The 19,723-nt window shown below is 58.5% G+C and overlaps 1 protein-coding gene across 2 annotated transcripts in view; it reads right to left on the reverse strand.

Annotated features, from left to right (window-relative positions):
• The window catches only part of ZNF423 (zinc finger protein 423), a 313,414-nt gene that overhangs the window by 141,756 nt on the left and 151,935 nt on the right, over positions 1-19,723 (reverse strand). Inside the window, exon 1 of one of the 2 annotated variants that reach the window (XM_012788972.3) lies at positions 15,245-15,725. The exons of the other annotated variant lie outside the window; for it this stretch is intronic. The gene's annotated coding sequence lies outside the window, so the exon portion shown is untranslated. Of the gene's footprint in view, positions 1-15,244; positions 15,726-19,723 lie in introns of those variants that run through there. 2 annotated transcript variants of the gene reach the window in all.

The following is a 19,723-nucleotide window of genomic DNA, read 5'->3' on the forward strand; positions in this document are numbered from 1 at the left end:
TAAGAGAGAGACAGACAGACAGACAGACAGACCCCCTTTGACGGCAGTAGGCAGTACTGCATCCTGACGCTCGATTTCCCCAGAGAGACAGATGGGGGCGTGGCATAAAGAAGGACAGCCCAAACCCTGGGAACCCAAAGTCCAGCCTGGGATGGGAAAGGGGCAAGGCAGCGAGGTCCCTCCCTCAGAGGCAGGCCAAACAGAAGCTGACTCGGCTCCCCCTGAAATCTTGAATTACAATTACGCTATTAGCAAAAATAACAGCAGCTCCTATGCACCCGCCCTGGAGGGAGCTGGGAGTCCCTTGTGGATGTGATCTCGTTGTCCCCAGTGAGGCCACAGAGAGGAAAAGCAGGGATCAGTCTTCCAGTTTGGGGAGGAAGTATCCGCAGGGCGGGAGGCTCAGGCATCGTCGCTCAAGGCGCGTGGGGGTCAGTGGCCCAAAGCTGAGAGGAGAAGGCAACCTGCCCTCGAGGGCCGCTTCCCGAGCTGGCCTCGTGGGGGTAAGCAGGATCCCACCTTCTCTCCACCTCGAAAGCACCCTTGACACCCAGCTTCTGAGAGCCCCGAGCCCTCGACCGTCTGGAAGCCAGGGCCTTCCCCAGCCAGCTCCGGGCTGCTGAAATGCCATGTGACAGCAAACAGCTGCCACCAAAGCTCTTCGCAGAACTCACAGGGGTCCAGACATCACCATAAGGTTAACACACCGACTGCCACACTAGGAAAAAATTTTTCCCTTGGGGCTACAGTGTTTTATTATGAAAATAGAATAAAAACTTTTAAAAAACCCAATCCTTTCTAATTTAATGAAAAACTTGTTATTTTTTTATTATTGTTTTCTGTGTGTGAGTTACATGCAGCTTGAAAAATAGTTCACATGGCTCCCAAAGTAAAGGGACGTGCAAGTTACATATGCTTCACAAGACCCCAGGCTCAAAACTAGCATGAGTTAAATACAATTCACACGGCACTTAATGTGTTAAAGAGATTCAGCCAATTGCAGGGAGACATCAGCCACTGAGGGACAAGGGAGTCACGGGTAAGAACATTCATGGGCTCATTCAGTATTCAGAAGGAGCTGCTACTCATTTGCTGTGTGACCATGGGCAAGTTACTGGACCTCTCTGAGCCCCCATCTCCTCATCCACAGGACGGGGGTAATAAGCGTGGCTACCGTGCAGAGCGGTTGGTATTGACATGCTGCTGGGCGTCCGGTAAATGCTCACTAGAGAAGACGGAGGCGGTGCCTACGCTCGTTAATCGTGAAGCCCGCCACGCGTGCGGCATTCACACAGCACCTCACACCCATCGCCCGTGGACGTCTGGGTACTGTGCACAGGGGTGATGGTGGCCATGGTGCGGTTCTGCTACTGTTATTCTCCCCGTGTTACACGTAAGCAGGTGCCACACGCCCAGGGACCCCGTCCAGTTCGTGTTCCTCTTTCACACGCAAAAGGAGCTGGATTTACACGGTAAGCTGTGTGGCCGCCCCACAGAAGAAGAAACAGAACAGAGAGGTGAGGTCACATCCTGACGTCACAAAGCAGATGCTGAATGGAAAGGCTGGGATCGAACTCCCAGCCCAGGCTCTCAGCCAGCTGGACAGGGAGAAGTGACAGCCCGAGCAATGAGTCACAGGGCATCATGGCTGTCCTGCTGGACAGTCTCAGGGCCACCCAGTCATCAGTGATTTTGTAAAGACGCCAACATTCACAAAGCAGGAACTACTAACATTTTTTAAAAAGCATGGCCAGCCACGGTAGCTCATGGTTATAATCCCAGTACTTTGGGAGGCTGACATGAGAGGATAGCCCGAGGCCGGGAGTTTGAGACCAGCCTGGGCAACATAGGAAGAGCCCATCCAAACAAAAAAATAGCCAGGCACAGTGGTTCCTGCCTGTAGTCCAAACTACTTGGCAGGCTGAGGCAGGAGGGTGCTTGATCCCAGGAGTTGGGGGCTGCAGTGAGCCTTGGTGCCACCACTGCACTCCAGCCTGCCTCAAAAGAAAAAGGAAAACCCAGTCACTTCTGGCTATTCTGGAAGGAGAAGACCAAGTAGCACAGGCTCTGCATCTGGCACACTGATGAGGGGCTGAGCCACGCTCCCCCTGTGGACCAGGGACGCCCCCTCTTTTGCACACCCAGACCAATGGGGCTCCCTTCCCCAATACATGGTATCCTGGGTCCCAAAGACATGTGTGTTCTGGTGGGTGGCTGGGGGCCAGCAGCTGGGCTTAGGCTCCCAGCTCTACCACTTGCTCTCTGTGTGACCTTAGGCAAATTAATTACCCTCCCTCTGTTGCACAGATGGAGAGACCTGCCTCAGTTTCCACATCTGTAACATGGAGATACTACAGTCCCAACTACAGACCTGTTATACAGATGAAATCAGTGAATATGTGTAAGGTGTTATATAGGATAAATGTTCCGTAATGTATAAAATAGTCACTGGCTACTGGCTCCCAGCTCACCATAAAGTGGTCACAGAGCAGAGAGTGAGACAGGAGAGGCAGCAAGGACTGCAATGGCCTGAATGAACACAGTCAGTACACAGTCTCATAGCCCTGAGACCTGATGGATGACAAAGTGGGTCTAGGTGGGGACCAACAGTGATGGCCCTGCAGAAGACAGTTTGCAAAGCAACGCAAACTGGATCTGCAGAAAGGCCAGAGGGCCCTGGCCATGCGTAATGCCCAGACATCAGACCTGAAAGGAGCCTTCCTTCAAGACCACCGCATTATATAGGTGGAGCCCAGCGCTCTCACTGTACAGATGGAGAGACCAAGACGCCAACAGCTATGCTGTGGCTTGGACTTGGGTCTGCCAGTTCCCGGGGGAGGGGTGGGAGACGAGGCTCAGGCTCCCAGAACGCCCCACCCCAGCACCACGGGGCTGCTGTCTCCAAGGGCTGCAGGCGGGCAGGACAAGAAGGAAGTGTCCGCCTTTCCCCTTGAAGCCCCTGACCTCGCAGAACACACAGCCTGCCAGGCTGCTCCATCCCTTAGACAAATTTACTCAGCACTGATATTGAAAATGCAATTGAGCTCCAGTTTTATTGCAGAAATTAAACAGACTAGAAAAGAAAAAAAAAAAAAGCCAGCACTCATCAACTCGCCCGAGAGCTGGCTGTGATCAAACTTGCTAAAAAGGAGCATCGTGATCGACCCTCCGCAAGGAAGGGCCCCGTCTGCCCCACAAGGGCCTCGCCAAGGCGCCAGCGCTCAGGGGCTCTGGCTGGGTCCCCACCAGCTTCCTGGCGTGGCCCCACAGCCCTAATGGCGCCCTGCTCACCTCTGCGCGGAGTGGCGCCTGTGAGGCCGTCTCTATGAGCTTCAGGGAACAACACTGCCAAGGGCCGGCGCAAAGGGCGCTCTGCTCAGCTCGGGAGAAAGCAAAATGCTTTCGGGGTTGAGTCACTGTTTTTCTTTACTCCCTTTGGAGACCGGCAGAGCCCACGTTCGGCCGTGTGCGTGGACCTGGGACTGGAAACAGCTGTGCTCTAATTGCATGTAAAGTGCACCAAAACATCCCTTTTATCACAGACTGGAAATCTGTTAGCATCTGTCTCTCCTTTGTTTCTTCCACAAGATACAAGCTTGTTTCTACATTTTTCTCACCTGTAGCGGTGATTAAAATTCATTATAAATGAAAGGAGTGAACAGAGAAACAAGTTCCTCTGTGTACCATTCTAAACTCAAATTAGAAACAGCTGTTTGCTAATTCATGCAGCGATGTTTTGTCGTGCTCTGTGAATCAATAATAACTCACCCTATTGCTGCAGAAATTTTTGGATAATCCATATATTTAACTCGGCGTTGGGTTCTCCAGGCAGTGTGCGGCGGCGGCGGTACCTCGGGCGGGGGGGGGGGGGGGGACCTCAGCGCTCAGGACACGTGCCTGCCTGCCCCGACAGAGAACCCTAACCTCAGAGCTGCCCAGTGCCTCTCCCCCTACATGGGACCTGGGAGGACCAGAAGGAAACCCTGAAACAGGCTCCTCATCTCCTTCCCTCCCCCGGAACCACAAAGAAAAAAAATCAACTCTGATTAAACGCAAACCACACACATCCTCCAGCCGCCGGAGGGAACAGCAAAATTAAAAGTCTAATTGGTACCCGGAACAATTTAAAACTATTAAGTATAGGTGAAGCTTTTCTCTAAGAAAATAATCCTTTGATTGGGATTAGGCATGTTTGGATAGCATTTTCCTGTCCATGCGTTTTAGCTGCAGAAGTTAGAGATACAGGCCAGATGTCCTTAAAAGCCTCTGAGAAGTGGTCCGGCATCCCTTTGTCCACTATGGGGACAAGGGCATGTGGTGTCCAGAGCTGCCACCTGAGGTCTTGGACGGGAGCAGATGTTCTTTCTCCTTTGTAGGGAGGGCTGTGGGTAACATCTTAGAAGCCTGCACAGACACCGTGGCATGCCACACCTGCTCTGTCCTGACTAACACCCGTGTCCTCCAATACACTGCCTCCAGGAAGCCTTCTCTGACTGCTTCTGTGACCATTGGTTCCCCTTCCTAATCTTTGGGCCCTGCCTCTTTATATTTGAGTGCTTGGGGTGTCTTAGGTCCCCTGGACCCTTCTGGGACTGGAACATGTTCACACTTATTGTTTTGTGTTGTTTTTGAGACAGGTTCTCACTCTGTTACTCAGGCTGGAGTGCAGTGGCATAATCATGGCTCACTGTGACCTCGGACTCCTGGGCTCAGGTGACTCTCCCACCTCAGCCCCCCAAGTAACTGGGACTACAGGCACCACTCCTGGCTAATTTTTAGAATTTTTTGTAGAGACAGAGTCTTGCTATATTGCCCAGGCTGGTCTTAAACTCCTGGACTCAAATAATCCTCCCACCTTGGCCTCCCAAAGTGCTGGGATTACAGGTGTGAGCCACCACACCCAGCCAGAGCTACTTTTTGAAGTTCAGCGACTCCCATCATCACTGCCCACTCTACAGATCACACATCTGAGGTGCAGAGAGGGCAAGAGTTCCACAGAACTTAAGTGGAAGGAGCCTGGAACGACTCCCTATTGCTCCAGAAAGCCACCAAGACCACCCACTGTGACACATCAGAGAGGTATGCTGGCCCGCTTCACCGGGCCCACACTCCGAGCCTTGCCCACCAGGGATGCCACCCGCCTGGTCACTGCCCACTCAAACCCAACTGGTTGCTCGGCCCGCTCCACCCACCTCCTGCGTGGCTAAGAGTCAGGCCCTCATTTCTTCCCTCCCTGGTGCTCACCTGGGCCGCCAGGAGGCGGCCGCCCACCACGTCCTGGGGGCAGGGTGGAGGGCGGGGGCAGGGACTCAGACCCCATGCTAGTCTGTGGGGAGCTTCCCCTGGACGGCCAGTGGGTGCCAGACAGCGCCGTCCGGCGGATGGGGACGCAGGGCGCCCAGACAGGCCGTCTGGGGGGCGGGCGCTCCGGCTGGTCTTTGAAGAAGGAGTCACGTCTCCACTGACCTGTGTTCTCCAAACATGGGGCACCTCCCACTGTCGGAACCCAGGGTGATCTTCGGGGCAGCCAAGTTGGTCTCGAAGGCGCCGACGCACCAATGAGACGCGACAGGCCCTCCGCTCCTGCGCGGCAAGGCGCGTCCAAAGGCGGCAGCTCCTGGGGAATGACGCCAGGGCGCGGTTCTCCTCGGTTCTGTTTCTCATTCCCTTTTTGCTGTAAGGTTGCTGTCAGCTTACAACAAATGACTCTGGTTTTCCATTTGCAGAATGAAGTGAACGAACTCGTTTAAAGAAAAATACTAGGAGAATCACAGCACCAGTGACACTCAAATGCTGCAGAAATCACAGCAGGGGCACACAGCCACTCGACACTAGGGTGCCCATCCAGGAAGAGGGGACAAGGCCCCAGGTGAAGGGGAGGGGGAGCAAAGTCGGGAGAGAAGAAGCTTCTGAGGCAACGAGGAAGCAGCCGCGCGGCTGAAGCTGGGCGTCGTGGGAGGCGCGGCGTGGAGGCGTGAGGGGAGCCCATCGCCAAGGCCTCGAACCCAGCAGGGGACGCCATTCGACGGAGCCTGGGCCCCTGGTGTCTGAACAGCCAGCCAGCTCACGAGCGGGCACCAGGAGGACCCGACTCCCAGTGCTCTTTCTATACCTCCCATAAATCCAGTTCTGATCAATGGATGACCCCAAAACTAACAACCACTAGCCCATCAGCAGAGCCCATTTTAAGAAAGCCTGTGATCAGTGACCCCAAAGACCCCAGAGATCTGAACAGTCGAGACCTGGTGCCTCTGTAGGAGAAGATCCTGCGCAACTGGCAGGGTCCCCCCCAGTCCGTGGGGCTGAGTGCTCAAGTACAGAAGGATCGACACTCCCCCTGAAGACCCCTTGGCGGCACCCAGGGAGACAGATGCACCGTCCCTCAGGGAGTGCAACCCAGCTAGCTTCTCCTCCAGTTCTGGAATAAATCCCCATGGCACCCCCAAATACACATCTTGGGCCCCAGAATGATGATGAAGGGCTGCTCCCATGGGAGGGGAGTGTGGCCCTGGGGAGCCCAAGGACAGCAGACTGAAGTCTCCATCACATGCTCACTCCAGGGCTTTGCCCCTGAGCTCACACTCCTAAATTATTTTTCTACCCTAAACCACATGGCCTTTCCCTGCCAGAGCACATACGAGTACAGCCCTGGACGCTAAATGGGTGTACAAGGTAACTCCAGCGGCACTTCTGTTCATCAGATCCAGGACAAGCCTCCAACCCTCAAGATGCCCCCATATCCCTCCCTTCCGCACCACCATCCCCAGTTAACTGGGAACCAAATCAGAGGTCTTCTGGCTTCGCGCTCTCCTGCGCTGCAAGCCCTTCTGGGGTCGGACGAAGTAGACCTGACCGGGTGAGGTGCAGGTAATCAGACTCCCACCCCCACTCCCTCTCCTGTAATGCCCCTTTCTAGGGGTTGCCCAAGGCAACCCCTGCAGGGTTGTCTGCAGGGCACAGACAGCCCAGGCTGGGCCCTGGAAATGGCACAATCTGTCCCTGCCCAGGTGCAGCCCACCCCATCCTGAGATAGCCCCTTGCCTACACCCCGGGAGCCAGGGCCCTGGGGGAGGAGGGAATTGATGTCGGGAGCCAGCCTGCGCTCCTCCAGGGAGCACATAGAAGAGAAGGTGCCAGCCATGCGCCTGGCAGCTGTGGCCAGGGAATACCTGTCCTGAGAGCCTGCTGCCACACTAGGCCCGCCCCGGCAGCCCCTACCCCAGTCCCCAGAGACCACCGCCCAGCTCTCTGAGCTCACAGCAGGGCCAGGGCAAGGTCATGGGCAGGGCCTGAGCAGGAGGCCTGGGAGGAGCCTGAGCAGGTTCACGAGGTCGCTGCAGCTCCATGCTCCCGAGGGAGATTCAGAGCTCATCCGCACAGGAACTGCGCCCCTCCCTCCCCTCCGGTGCAGCCCGCCCCAGACTGGCAGGATGCCGCACGGCCCAAGGACCAGCAGGGCTCTCCTCCTAGGCTACACCAGCTCCTGGGTTCTGGGGCTGCTTCCGGCCCCAAGCAGCTGTATGGCCTTGGGAAAGCCCTTGGCCCCTGGGCTTCCCTCGAGGCATCCACAAAATGCAGCTGGTTCATATGACTTTCTTACTAGACATGTAGACAGAGGACGTGCCCAACACGAGTAAAGAATGAGCAAGCAAGTGGACAGAGAACCAGATTCAGATTATAATTTTCACAAACCCAGCATGAAAGAAAACCACATGGTGCCTGGAACCTAGAACTCTGAGCGTAGAGAAGACATTGAAGAATGATTAATATATTTTATATATTATATATTATACATATTACATATGCACAACATATATGTATAATAAATGACATTTATTACAAGCTAATATTTCTTGGGTGTTTGTTCCATGCCACATGTCTGATTTTAATATTCGAAGCAGCCTGATGGGTTATCATTCCCAGTCCCGGTTACAAAGGTCGAATAACACGCCAGGGCCCTAGAAGTCAGAGGCAGCAGAGCTGGGCTCCCATGGGTCAGCCGAGCTCGGAGGGCGTGCTTCTGAGCAGTGAGGGATGTATGCTTGTCACGCCGTGTCCCCGGGAAGAAGACTGAGTGGTGACACCCCTCAGAGACAAGAGCATTCCCCAAGGGGCTGCTGCTCACGGAGCCCAGGCTAGATGCTCAGCCAGGAACCCTGGGAGGGGTCAGGTTGGGTCCGTATTTTCCGCCCAGACACCTCTCAGGGGACATGCCCTGTAGGCTGGAGGGTGAGACTTCCACGGACTCCCACGTGCCCTTGAACCACGGATCCACCGCTTCCCAGCTCAGCCAAATCCCATGGGAGGCCCAGCTCGAGGGCCACCCCGCCCAGCCTCTGCAGGACGGAGGAGCCACCCCAGAACACCCCGCCTCTCAACACCGCAACGCGCCCGGCGTCCTCTCGGCAACTCCACGGCACAGCCATGAGCGTGGTCCCAGTTTACAGAAAAGGACACTGAGGGATGGGGGCTCAGAGGCTGGCACCTGCACCGCAGCCAGCAGCCCTGAGGGCTCAGCTGCAGCTGCGGGGACAGTCTGGGCAGGAGGTCTGAAGCCCCACCTCAAGCACGGCTGCAGGTGTCCGCCCTTCTCAGGCTCGACCCGGAAGGGAGGAGGGTCGATGCCTTTGGAGGCAACCTTCACTCTAAGGGACGCTAGAGCCAGGGGCTCCTGCAGAGATGTTCCGGGGCGTCTTGCACAGGTGCGGAGGTCCCAGCAGGTCCTGGGGGTCTTCAGCAGTGACCCTGACATTGCCACCCACAAGTGGCTTTTTGCCTTCCTGCCCCTCACTCCTGGTTCCTGGGAGTACCTCCTGCACCCAAGTCCTTGCCTAGCGCCCCGCGTTCGGGAGACCTCTCTGCAACGCTCACTTGCAGTGCTGCAGCAGGCGGGGCACCAGGCTCAGAAGCTCCGTCCTTCAGTCTCCACGGCCCACCCTGTGCCGCTGGCCAGGAGTCACCATGCTCAAGCCACTGACAGACCCCAGGACTATTTCTCAACTCTGTCCTTTAAATGGCTTTAGGCCAAACAACGCTGTCACTCTGAGATAATCCTAAATAATCATATTGATGAAATCATGGGTGTGATGTGTTTATAATGTTCATCAAAATAAGTACATAATTAGTAAAAAAAAATACATGAACCACCTAAAATTGGGCTGAGTATCCCTAAAAGTGGACCCAGAAGCCCTGCTCTGCCCTCCACTGCACACCCCTGCAGCCCTTGGTTTGTCCCTCTCTCCCCTCCAGACGCTGAGCATTGCTGGGGCAGTGGCACCTGCTGTGTCCCCAGCACACGCCTGGCCACCACAGGCAGGGCAGGAGAGGAGGACCCAGCCCTGCGGGAGGGAGCATGAGGCCCGAGGGGGGCGGGGGAGGAGCCCTGGGATTCTGGAGGATGTGCTGGGTGGTGCCAGCCACGCAGCCACTCCACGGCCCCATTCACCCTCTAAACTCATCCAAACCTACGACTCAGCAGAGAAAATCTCAATTTTCCCTGGAGTTTCGTGTTTTAGGCTCAAGAAAAATTGCCATCTCTGGCTTTGTGGCTGAGCTGTTGGGCCTCATGACTGAAGGTCGCCCCAGCCCTGTCGGTGGTGGACAGGAGATCAAAGCACCTTGCCTGGCCTGGGGGAGGGCGCATGGCACAGGGTAGTAGCCGGGAGGTGGCCACCGGCCCAGGAGGACCACCGTGAGAAGGAGCTCCGTGTTCCCTGGGTGGTCTGCCAGGTCCCCAGAGGCAGCTGTAGCCAGAGCCCCCCCTGATTCGGTTTCCAAGTATGGGGCAGGGCAGCTGAAGTCCCAGACATAAAGGCTGGAGCGTATGGTCCCCGGCCCCTTCCCAGCATGCCCCACCCTTCCCTAGGAGCCCCCAAGACCGCCATCACTCCTTACCCTGTAGCCAGCCCTCACTCGTCCTCACGCTGTGCCCACACTCATAAGCAGATTTGAAAACTATCATCCTCATCACCACAAACCACCTTCACTGAGCACTTGCTATGTGCCAGGCTGTTTAAAACTTTATACTATTTATTTACATACATTATTAGTCTTCAATGTTTTATTTAATGCATTTAAACCATACATAATCCTTTCACAAGACCCATTTTACAGATAAGAAAACTGAGAGGGCTGAAGGAGACCTTTAGGACACCCAGCTAGCCACCTGTCGTACGGACTGGAACACTGAGGCCCTTGAGGTCTGAGGGAAGGACTTGCCTATGGCAGAATCCAGCAGAGCCAGGAAGATCTCGCCCTCGATCCATCAATCAACGAAATGTTGGCACCAGTGGACTTATGGGCACCCGCACACCCCACCCAAGAGAAGGCTGGGAGGACCGGCTCCAGGCAGAAGGCCAGGCTGGGGGAGACCAGCACTGGCAGGACGCAGCCCAGCACCCAGGACCTGCACTGGACGCACGGGGACCCCTCTGCAGGCACTGGTGCCCCCCCTGCAGGGACCTGGGAAGCAGAGACCCCACCCCAGCCCAGCACCCAGGACCTGCACTGGACGCAGGGGGACCCCTCTGCGGGCACTGGCGCCCCCCCTGCAGGGACCTGGGAAGCAGAGACCCGACCCCAGCCCAGCACCCAGGACTTGCACTGGACACACGGGGACCCCCTCTGCGGGCACTGGCGCCCTCCCCGCAGGGGCCTGGGAAGCGAAGACCCCACCCAGCCCAGCACCCAGGACCTGCACTGGATGCATGGGGACCCCCTCTGCGGGCACTGGCGCCCTCCCCACAGGGGCCTGGGAAGCGAAGACCCCACCCAGCCCAGCACCCAGGACCTGCACTGGATGCACGGGGACCCCCTCTGCGGGCACTGGCGCCCTCCCCACAGGGGCCTGGGAAGCGGAGACCCCACCCAGCCCAGCACCCAGGGCCTGCACTGGACGCACGGAGACCCCTCTGCGGGCTCTGGCGCCCCCCCCCCCCGCAGGGGGCCTGGGAAGCGGAGACCCCACCCCAGCCCAGCACCCGGGACCTGCACTGGACGCACGGGGACCCCTCTGCGGGCACTGGGGCCCTCCCCACAGGGGCCTGGGAAGCGGAGACCCCACCCCAGCCCAGCACCCCGGACCTGCACTGAACACACGGGGACCCCTCTGCGGGCACTGGCACCCTCCCTGCAGGGACCTGGGAAGCGGAGACCCCACCCCAGCCCAGCACCCAGGGCCTGCACTGGACACACGGGGACCCCCTCTGCGGGCACTGGTGCCCTCCCCGCAGGGGCCTGGGAAGCGGAGACCCCACCCCAGCCCAGCACCCAGGACCTGCACTGGACGCACGGGGATGCCCTCTGGGGGCACTGGCGCCCTCCCCGCAGGGGCCTGGGAAGCGGAGACCCCACCCAGCCCAGCACCCAGGACCTGCACTGGACGCACGGGGATGCCCTCTGGGGGCACTGGCGCCCTCCCCGCAGGGGCCTGGGAAGCAGAGACCCCACCCAGCCCAGCTCTGGCGGACGGCATGGGGGAGGGGGGCTCGGCCCACCCTGCCACAGGCTCCACTGCCCCCATGGTCGCGGGTTCCTCCCAGAGCCCAGCACACGGCAGGCTCGGTGTCTGCAGAACGAGCCAATGGCAGCGGCGTGTTTCGGCCGGGCCACTCGCCGGTGCTGGGTGTGGGGCCACGCGCGAGCAGCACCCGCCTCCTCTCCCACTGAGCACTACAGCGAAACAGCGCCTCCCTGTCCTGCTCCATCTTCTTCCAAGATTGTTATTGCGGTTCCCTCACAGGTACTCTTGCCTTAGAACTGCCCGAAGACAACTCCGATAAGCCCGGAATTTCTGGGTCCCTGGGAGCCCCCACCAGGCGCCTGGCAATAGCTGCCTGCTCGATGACCGGACGAATGGACGGAGGGAAGGGCACGTTGCAGGTCCGACCCACAGGAAGCACCGGTAACTGGCGGGAGCGAGCCAGTACATGAATGGTGAGTGGATGGATGAATCGCCAGTCCAGGGCTACGTCTAAAGAAGGCACTCGATAGCTGTGGTGTGGACAAACGCCAGGCGAGAGAAACGAGAGAACGAACCAACGAACGACAGAACCACTAACCACAAAGCAGCAGCAAGGAGCCACCGAGGGCCCCTGCGAGGTGGAGGCCTAGGGGCTCCGGGGTGGCGTCTGCACTGGGAAGCCTGAGCCAACGAGGTGGACCACTCTCCTGGCTGCCCGGACCAGAGGGGCCACCCCCACGGCCCGTCCAGCACCACCGCGGTCCCCGAGGCCTCCTTGCATTGTGGCAGAATGCAATTATTCCAGTCTTCGGTACAGCCTGAATTTGTCACTCGTTTATTTGAAAGAACCTCTCCGAGTCAGGGAAAGAGCAAGGGTATTGGGTGGGCGTTTCGCAGACGAGGCAGAAGGAACAGCTCAGCACCCCCCAGCCTCAGCCTGAATCCCTGGAGAAATGGCATAAAACAAAGGGGACGCAGAGGGGTGGGAGGGTGTCTATTTATTCAGACCAGAGCAGAACAAATGGACAGATTTAATAAGATACTAGGCTGCGAGTCCACGCTCTTAAAGGCACAGACTCAGCAGCATGGTGTGGAGTGGGTGAGGAGCTGCATTTTTTCTGGGCAAACCCCTCCAGAGGATGTCCCTCTCCACACCACACACCAGAGGGCGGGGACATGTGAGCGTGCGTGCGTCTGTGTGCGTGTCTTCCCCACCAGGGACCCCCGAAACCCACCAGAGACCTTCTCTCTTCCTAACGAGCACCTGCAAGCCAGGGTGCCCTTCCACACAGAGACGCGCAGGCAAGCAGCCCTCCCGGCTCTGCTGGGAGGAAGCCAGGCCAGCCAAGCACCAGAGGGCATCGCCCTTACTACGGCCTGCGTCTCTCTCCTCCTCCCAACGGACCAGCAGCACAAAGCGAGCACCTCTCGTTCATCTTGGGAAACCCCTTGTGTCCACCCGCTCAGCCCACCGCCCGTGCATCCCTCAGACGTTCATGGAGCCCTACTGTGTGCTGGGCTCTGCGCCCAGTGCTGGGGCAGCAAAGCCTGCCCCACGCAGGCCGTGTTCCAGGGAGTCAGGACTATGTCCAGGAAGGCTCTGGAGCCAGAGAGCCTGGGTTCAAATCTCAGCCCCACCACTGACCATCAGGGTTAACTGCATTAATGGACCTCCATGAGCCTCAGCCACAGGAAAACCGGGCAGAGGATCCCTTCTCCCTGCTGGGAGTGGCAAGGATTAAGTCATATAACCCAGGTTAAGCACTGCGCCTGGCACATGGGAAATGCCCAATAAACGTACCGTGTGTGTCATTTCCAGATCAGCAGGGCAGAGCAGAGACTGCTGGAAAGACCCCAGGTTCACAAGACCCCAACCCTGGCGAGCCGCACTCCACTCCCGGCCTGCCCGTCCCACGAGCATCCTCAGTTCAGCGCCTCGTTGCAGCACCCCTGCCAGCGCCGTGTGGCAGGGAAAGCCCACCTCGTACTCCAGAGCCTGGCACAGAGCCCCAGCCAGAAGGGCCCTCGAAGGGACCCCCCCCATCACAAATCCGCTCCATAGACAGGGGTGCCCCCATCCAGGGAAGGGGGACCTGTCCCCTTCTGAGCTCCCTTAGCTGGCGAGAAGACACGACCTCAACCTGAGTCCCAGGGAGGGCCGGCCGACCACCTGGTAGGGACAGGAAAAGCAGGACCCTGAGGCCACCATCCTCCGAGGGGACAGACAGTGAGTCACCTGGGAGGTGGAAGCCATTTTTTGCAATGACACTGCAAATTGCATCCATATATTCCTTCGGCAAATGCTCGTGTGTGTCTGCTCGCCAGCCCTGCCAGGGCTCAGGTCGGAGCAAACCGAGCCCTTGCCCTCAGAGAGCGCCCAGTGGCACGAGAGGAGACTCACGCTTCCTGCTAAATGAAGAGCAGCAAGCCAGGGGACTATACAAAATGAAGAGAGGGGAGAGTGGGGTGCCACGCTAGACAGGTGACAAGGTCACACCTGAGCCAACACCAGAAGCAGGCACGGAAACAGGCCGAGGCAGGACCTGCAGGAAGAGCACCCAGGCAGGGTACCAGCAGGTGCAGACACCCCGAAGCTGCGGCATGGAACTTGGGTGCACCCTCTGAGATGCAGCGTGGTGGCCTGTGTCCTGCCTTCTAAGATCAGAAGCCAAGCTCTAGCCCTCAAACCCACAAGCCCTCAAAATCCGACCCCAGCATCGACTCACTGTGACCTGATGCTGGTCTCTCAACCTCTCTGGTCTTGGATTTGGCACAGCTAATGGGGCTGAGCGTCCTCCAAGCAGGCACTGGCAGAGGAGGGAGGCCCCTTGGAGTCGCCCCAAGTCCTCTCTTCTATGCAACACGCACCCACCAGTCCTCCCTACCCCACCACGCCATTCTCACACCCGCGCCAGCAACGCCACGCAGGATTGGTACTCCTGCCAAAATAGCTATTAACCCAGTAGCCAATAATAACACGTTATCCTATCAATTTGCTTCTGAAACACTGTGTAATTGCAGAACCCAAGTTTGCCATCTCGGTAGCTTGGTTACGACATAAACAGAGAGAAACTCACCAGTCCCTTCCCGAGGAGAACAAGTGGCTGGCCACGAGAAAGCCCGCTCTCCACTGAGCCCCACCCCCGAGGGGCCCCACGGCCTCCATCAGGAATCACAGTCTGGTGTGCGGTGACCCAGAGGCTGCCTCGACGCCCTCTTGGCAGGCTGCCCCGTGACTGGAGAGGGGACCCACGCCCAGGACGTGATGGCTTTGTGGGTGGCCAGGTCAGGCCCAGAAGCCAGCACTCGGGCAGCCGCCCTCCCAGCCAGCAGTGCAGGATGCGGGGCGGGAGGGCACGGAAGGGTGGGTGCCCAGGGGCTCAGAGAAGCACCAGCCCCAGGGGTGCGCAGAGCAGCAGGGGCGCCAGCCAGGCCCCTCACAGGAGACAGGGCGCAGGCAGCCAGAGGTGGGGCACAGAGGGAAGGGCACCAGACCCAGACAGCAGGGTGCCCCCCAGGGGCCACCCCATCCCCAGGCCGCAGGGCCCGACACCCCAGGGACCAGGGCCTCCTTAGCAGCTGGCCCCCCACTGCGCCTCTCGCTCCAGGAAAGCAGTTTCCCTCCTTCTGGATTCGACTCCACTCTGAGCAAACAGTCCGCTCCCCAGCGAGCCGGGAGCCTCTAATGAGACTCCTGGCGTTCTTGTGCAGACACCAGCCTGCTTCATCCGTTCTTCCCCCTGCCAGCCGGGCCACCCCTCACTGGCGTCCGTCCCCACTTACCTCCTCTCCCCCTGCTCACCAGGGCGACCCAGGGCCGGCGGGCCGGGGCCTGCGCCCAAGTGCCGGCACCGAGCGGCAGGGCAGGCGAGGGCCGGAGAGGCGCTTCCCACCGGCCCACTGGTGATCTCAGCCACGGGACAGACACATCCCCACCCGCCCCGCCTGGCCGGGAGGGCGGCCGGGTGTGCTGCTCCTCGCTTGGCGGAGGACCCAGCTAGCGGGGAGAGGAAGGGCCTTGGGGAGCGAAAGGGGTGGGAAGGAGCAGATGGGGAGGAGAGGCCGGAGGAGGCCCAGGGCTCCGGCCACGCAGCCAGATGTGGACCGAGTTGAGGGCCCCAGGCCCGGGGCTGGGGGCGGCCGGGAAGTGCCGACTCCCCCTCTGAGACTCTTCAGGGCCGAGGGGTCTGGGGCACCACGCCAAAGCCGGCCGGGGTTAAAGGGAGGACCATGCAGAGACAGCAGAAGGTCCCTGGGACACCGTGCTGTCTGCCGGGACGGGACGGGGTGGGGGACAGCCCTGCTCGGCCCCTGGGCGGGTGGGTGGGGCGCTGTCTGCGGGAAGCAGCTCTCCCAGATGGAAACCAGGCCTCGGCAGGCGGCCGGCCACGCCAGGGCACAGCTCCAGGGAAAACCTCGCTGCTGTGGCTAGGTGCCCCGGCCGAGCCAACCACGGCGCTCAAACGCATGGACTGGGTGCCGCACGGCTTAAGCAAGAGCAGGGGAGTGACTGGTTTGGCCACACAGCCCCCTCTTCTGTGATCTGGCACGTTACGCACCCGGCCAGCATGCCCCTAAGCACTGTTAAAAGCCAAGTTACAGCACAGCTTTCCTCCCTCAGCTGCCCTCTGCGAGGCCCTCGGTCGGGTACCAAGCAGAGCTGGGCCTGGGCGGGGGCCCGGCAGGGCGGCGTGAGCAGCCCACTCCCATGATGCTCACCCCCAGTGCTGAATCAGGGCCCAGGGAGCTGACCAGGCCACCCAGGGACTACAGCTGCCACTTGGGAATTGGTGGGACCCCAGGGTGGGTCTGACATCAACAGCTGGGTGTGTCCTGGCATTTAGTAAGTACAGCTGCTACCCACCCCCCACTCATTCATTCACACACTCGGTTATTCTCCGGAAGTCTCTGACGAGCTTGCAACCCGCCAGGCGCTTTGGTCCTGGGGGCAGGAGGTGACCACACAGGCAGTTCTCGTCCTGCGGAGCTCCCAGCCCAGTGCGGGAGACGATGTCCCACACGGTGTGGCATTTGCTGTGGCTGGAGAGGTCCATGGGGCTGTGGGAGGACGCAGCGAGGTGGGGGTGCCAGGGGGCCGCCTGGAGAAAGCAACCTTTCCACCAAGACCAGCAGGATGAACGGAATTAGCCCGAGAAGGGAAGCAAGGGATGGACGCAGTTCCAAGCAGCAGGACCAGCACGTGCAAAGGCCTGGGAGTGAGGCTGAAGTCCTCCACCTTCCCAAGAAGCCTCCTCCGGCTCCTCACACTCAGCCACCAGGGGAAGCCCAACCCCGAGGCTCTGCCCCAGCTCCCAAGTACGGTGAGCACCCCCGGGACCCCTGGAGGCTGGTCCCATAGAGCCACAGTCTAGCCCTCTCTTTCCTGGCTGAAGTTCTTGTTAAAAATGTTTCCATCTGCTTATTTTTAAGGGGGGATGGGAAGAGAGAAGGGAGACCTGAAGGTCTTTTTCTTTTCAGAAAAAAAGAAAATTAATAAATAAAATACAGCCTCAAGAAAAGGGCATGGAAAGGTCTCTGCATCTGTAACCACTGAACAAATTAAAATTAGCTCGTTTAATCAGCTCCTAATGGCCTGCTGTCCCGAGTGGGCCCCAAACACAGCAAACTGCACAGCAGAAACGCGCAGGCCAATGTCAGTTTATCCTGCAACAAAGGGATTTTCTAAATAGTGCGATCAAATGCGGCCAAGGCTGGGAAGAGCTGAGGAGACAGACGCGGCCCCCAGATCCTGGCCGGCCCCCACCTCCCAGCTTCATCTCTTTGAACGGAATTGTTCTTTTGGCTTTTGTTCTAATTATCTAAACACATGTGTGACTCTGTTCTACAAAGAGTGTTTTAACCAGCAGAAGAGGCAACTCCAGCCCCCACCATACGTTCCTGGGGCCCCTCTCCCAGCCTCATGCCTTTTGATTCCACCCCATTCCCCACCAGTCTTCAACGCACACATGAACACATGGAAGACACGCCACTACCTACATGCATTGCACTTACATACACATACGCACAGTTATATACACATAGCTCTATACACATGACCACATATTACACCATTACATACACATGGTCACATACAAGCAGTTACATACACATAGTTACATATCCAGTTACATGTATGCACAGTTACACACTCTACACACCTATAGTTATGTAGACACACAGTTCTATACACATGATCACACACAACACAGTCACACGTTGTTATACACACAGTTACCTGCATGCACAGTTACACATACAGAGTTACATACACCACACACGGGCACACGTGCACACAATCCACACAGCTCCTCCAGCTCCTGCGTAGCGTCTGGAGGTGGGGGAGGCCCAGCTCACCAGAGCCCAGGCGGGCTGCTGTGTGCACACCTGAGGCCCAGGCTGGTAGCAAGGGGGCTTATTTCCCTGGAGCAGTTTCTCTATGCAACTTGCCACCTGGGCTAAGTCATTAGGGCAACTGAGGAGGGGGAACAAAGGGCCGGGGGAGGGGCTGGGGCCACGAAGAAAAGAGCAGGGTGGGGGAGCCTAATGCTGGGCTATGCAGGAGCCAGTGGCCGCTCCAGGCCCAGCTGGGAGACAGGAAGGCCAGCTCCACCCCTGATCCGGCACCAACACTGACCCGAGCTCAACGTCCCTGACCACGGCCGGCACACCAGCCCCGCTGCAGCTCTGTGTTCAGGCCCAGAGCCGCCCTGGGTGCTCAGCCCCCAGGGAAAGGGGCCTGTGAGCTCTGGAGTCAGCCAGACCCAGCTGACATCCCGGCACTTACTGGCACTGCGCCGCCTTCCTTACCTGTGGCACGGGAAAGGGTGGAGCCCACCACAAGGGGCAGGTGGGCGGTGCAGGTAGCGTGCACGTCAACTGCCCCGCACAGAACAAACCGGATACAGGTCTGCCGCTCCTGTGACTTACACAAGTGGCATGGGGCCCGAGAGAGGGCTGTCAGTTAGTAACAACCAGACAAGAACTGGTCATTTTACAGCCTTGACTTCCTACCCACCCCTAAGCCTCAGAGTGAGGAAGAGGAAACTGTTTAACAAGTAAAAGAAATGAAACGGGGTACAAAGAGCAACCAGCCAGGATGAGGGGAAGCCTCCAGAAGGATCTAACCCAAAGTCAGACAACAGTTTCTGAGAAAACCTGTTCTATCAGGCATTTACAGCAACACCCTGGGTAAGTTCAGTTGTTGCAGCAAAGCAAACTAAGGCTCAGGAGGTGAGGAGCCGGGCTGGCATCTCGGGGCAGCAAGAGACAGAGGCAGCGTGTGTGCAAACGGGTCTGCTGCACGCTCATGCCTGGCGGGGGGGCGGGGGGAGTGCGCAAAGCCGCTGCTTGTTCCTAGACTGCGAGAGCCTGAGGCCACCCCACCCAGACCCAGGAGTGCAGCCTTTGTTCCACCCAGTCCTCAAGCACTCATAGCCCATGCTAGGGAGAAGGTGGACAAGGACCCTTCTCCCATTTCACAGACTTGGAAACTGAGGCTCAAGAGCCTACAACTCAGGAGCTGATGAGTCTACAAGTCTGCAGTTCTCCCAGGATGGGACTCCTACCCTCCCCCTTGCAACTCCTCCTGGGATCTGTTACATGGGCAGCATTGTCTAGCCCCAGGGAGTGTTCAGAAAAGGGACTGGACATGGGTTCCATCCAGCAGGTCCCAGTGGGTTGGTGGTAGCTGTGCCCAGTCCTGTTTAGGGATTCCCTTCCCCATTTGATTGGCAGGGCCCAGGCTGATTCCTGGCACCCCTGGCGGCCAGCCAAGATATAGGCAGGTGGCCGGAAGGTCAAAGCCACCTGACACAGCCTCAGTACAGGGAATGTGACCTGGGAAACAGCTCTTTTGCTAGCCCACTAACGCCTGCAGACCACACACCCCGCAGTCGCCCCCAGCACCGCCCCCAATAAGCACCGGGCCCCCCAGGAGGGAGGAAGGGTGGGCAGTAGAGGTTAAGCACATGCTTGAATCTTGGCTCTGTCACACACATCCTGTGTGACCTGGGAAGTGACACCTCCCCTCTCGGAGCACAAACCTCAACAGTAAATCGAAGACCGTGACAATGGACACCCCCTGGCCTGAGGAGTGACCACAGTGTTCAGTGCAGCGTCTGGCTCCTCTCCGCCCACGGGAGGCCTCAGTGAGCACAGGGAACGCAGTGGAGGGCCAAGCATGGTCTGAGGTCGCCCCGTCTCCTCCGTGGGCTCCCCAGGGGCCCAGGTATCACACCCCGGGAGCAAGACATGGGGCACCTT

The sequence above is a fragment of the Microcebus murinus genome, chromosome 20 (genome assembly GCF_040939455.1).
Source record: "Microcebus murinus isolate Inina chromosome 20, M.murinus_Inina_mat1.0, whole genome shotgun sequence".
NCBI lineage: Eukaryota > Metazoa > Chordata > Mammalia > Primates > Cheirogaleidae > Microcebus > Microcebus murinus.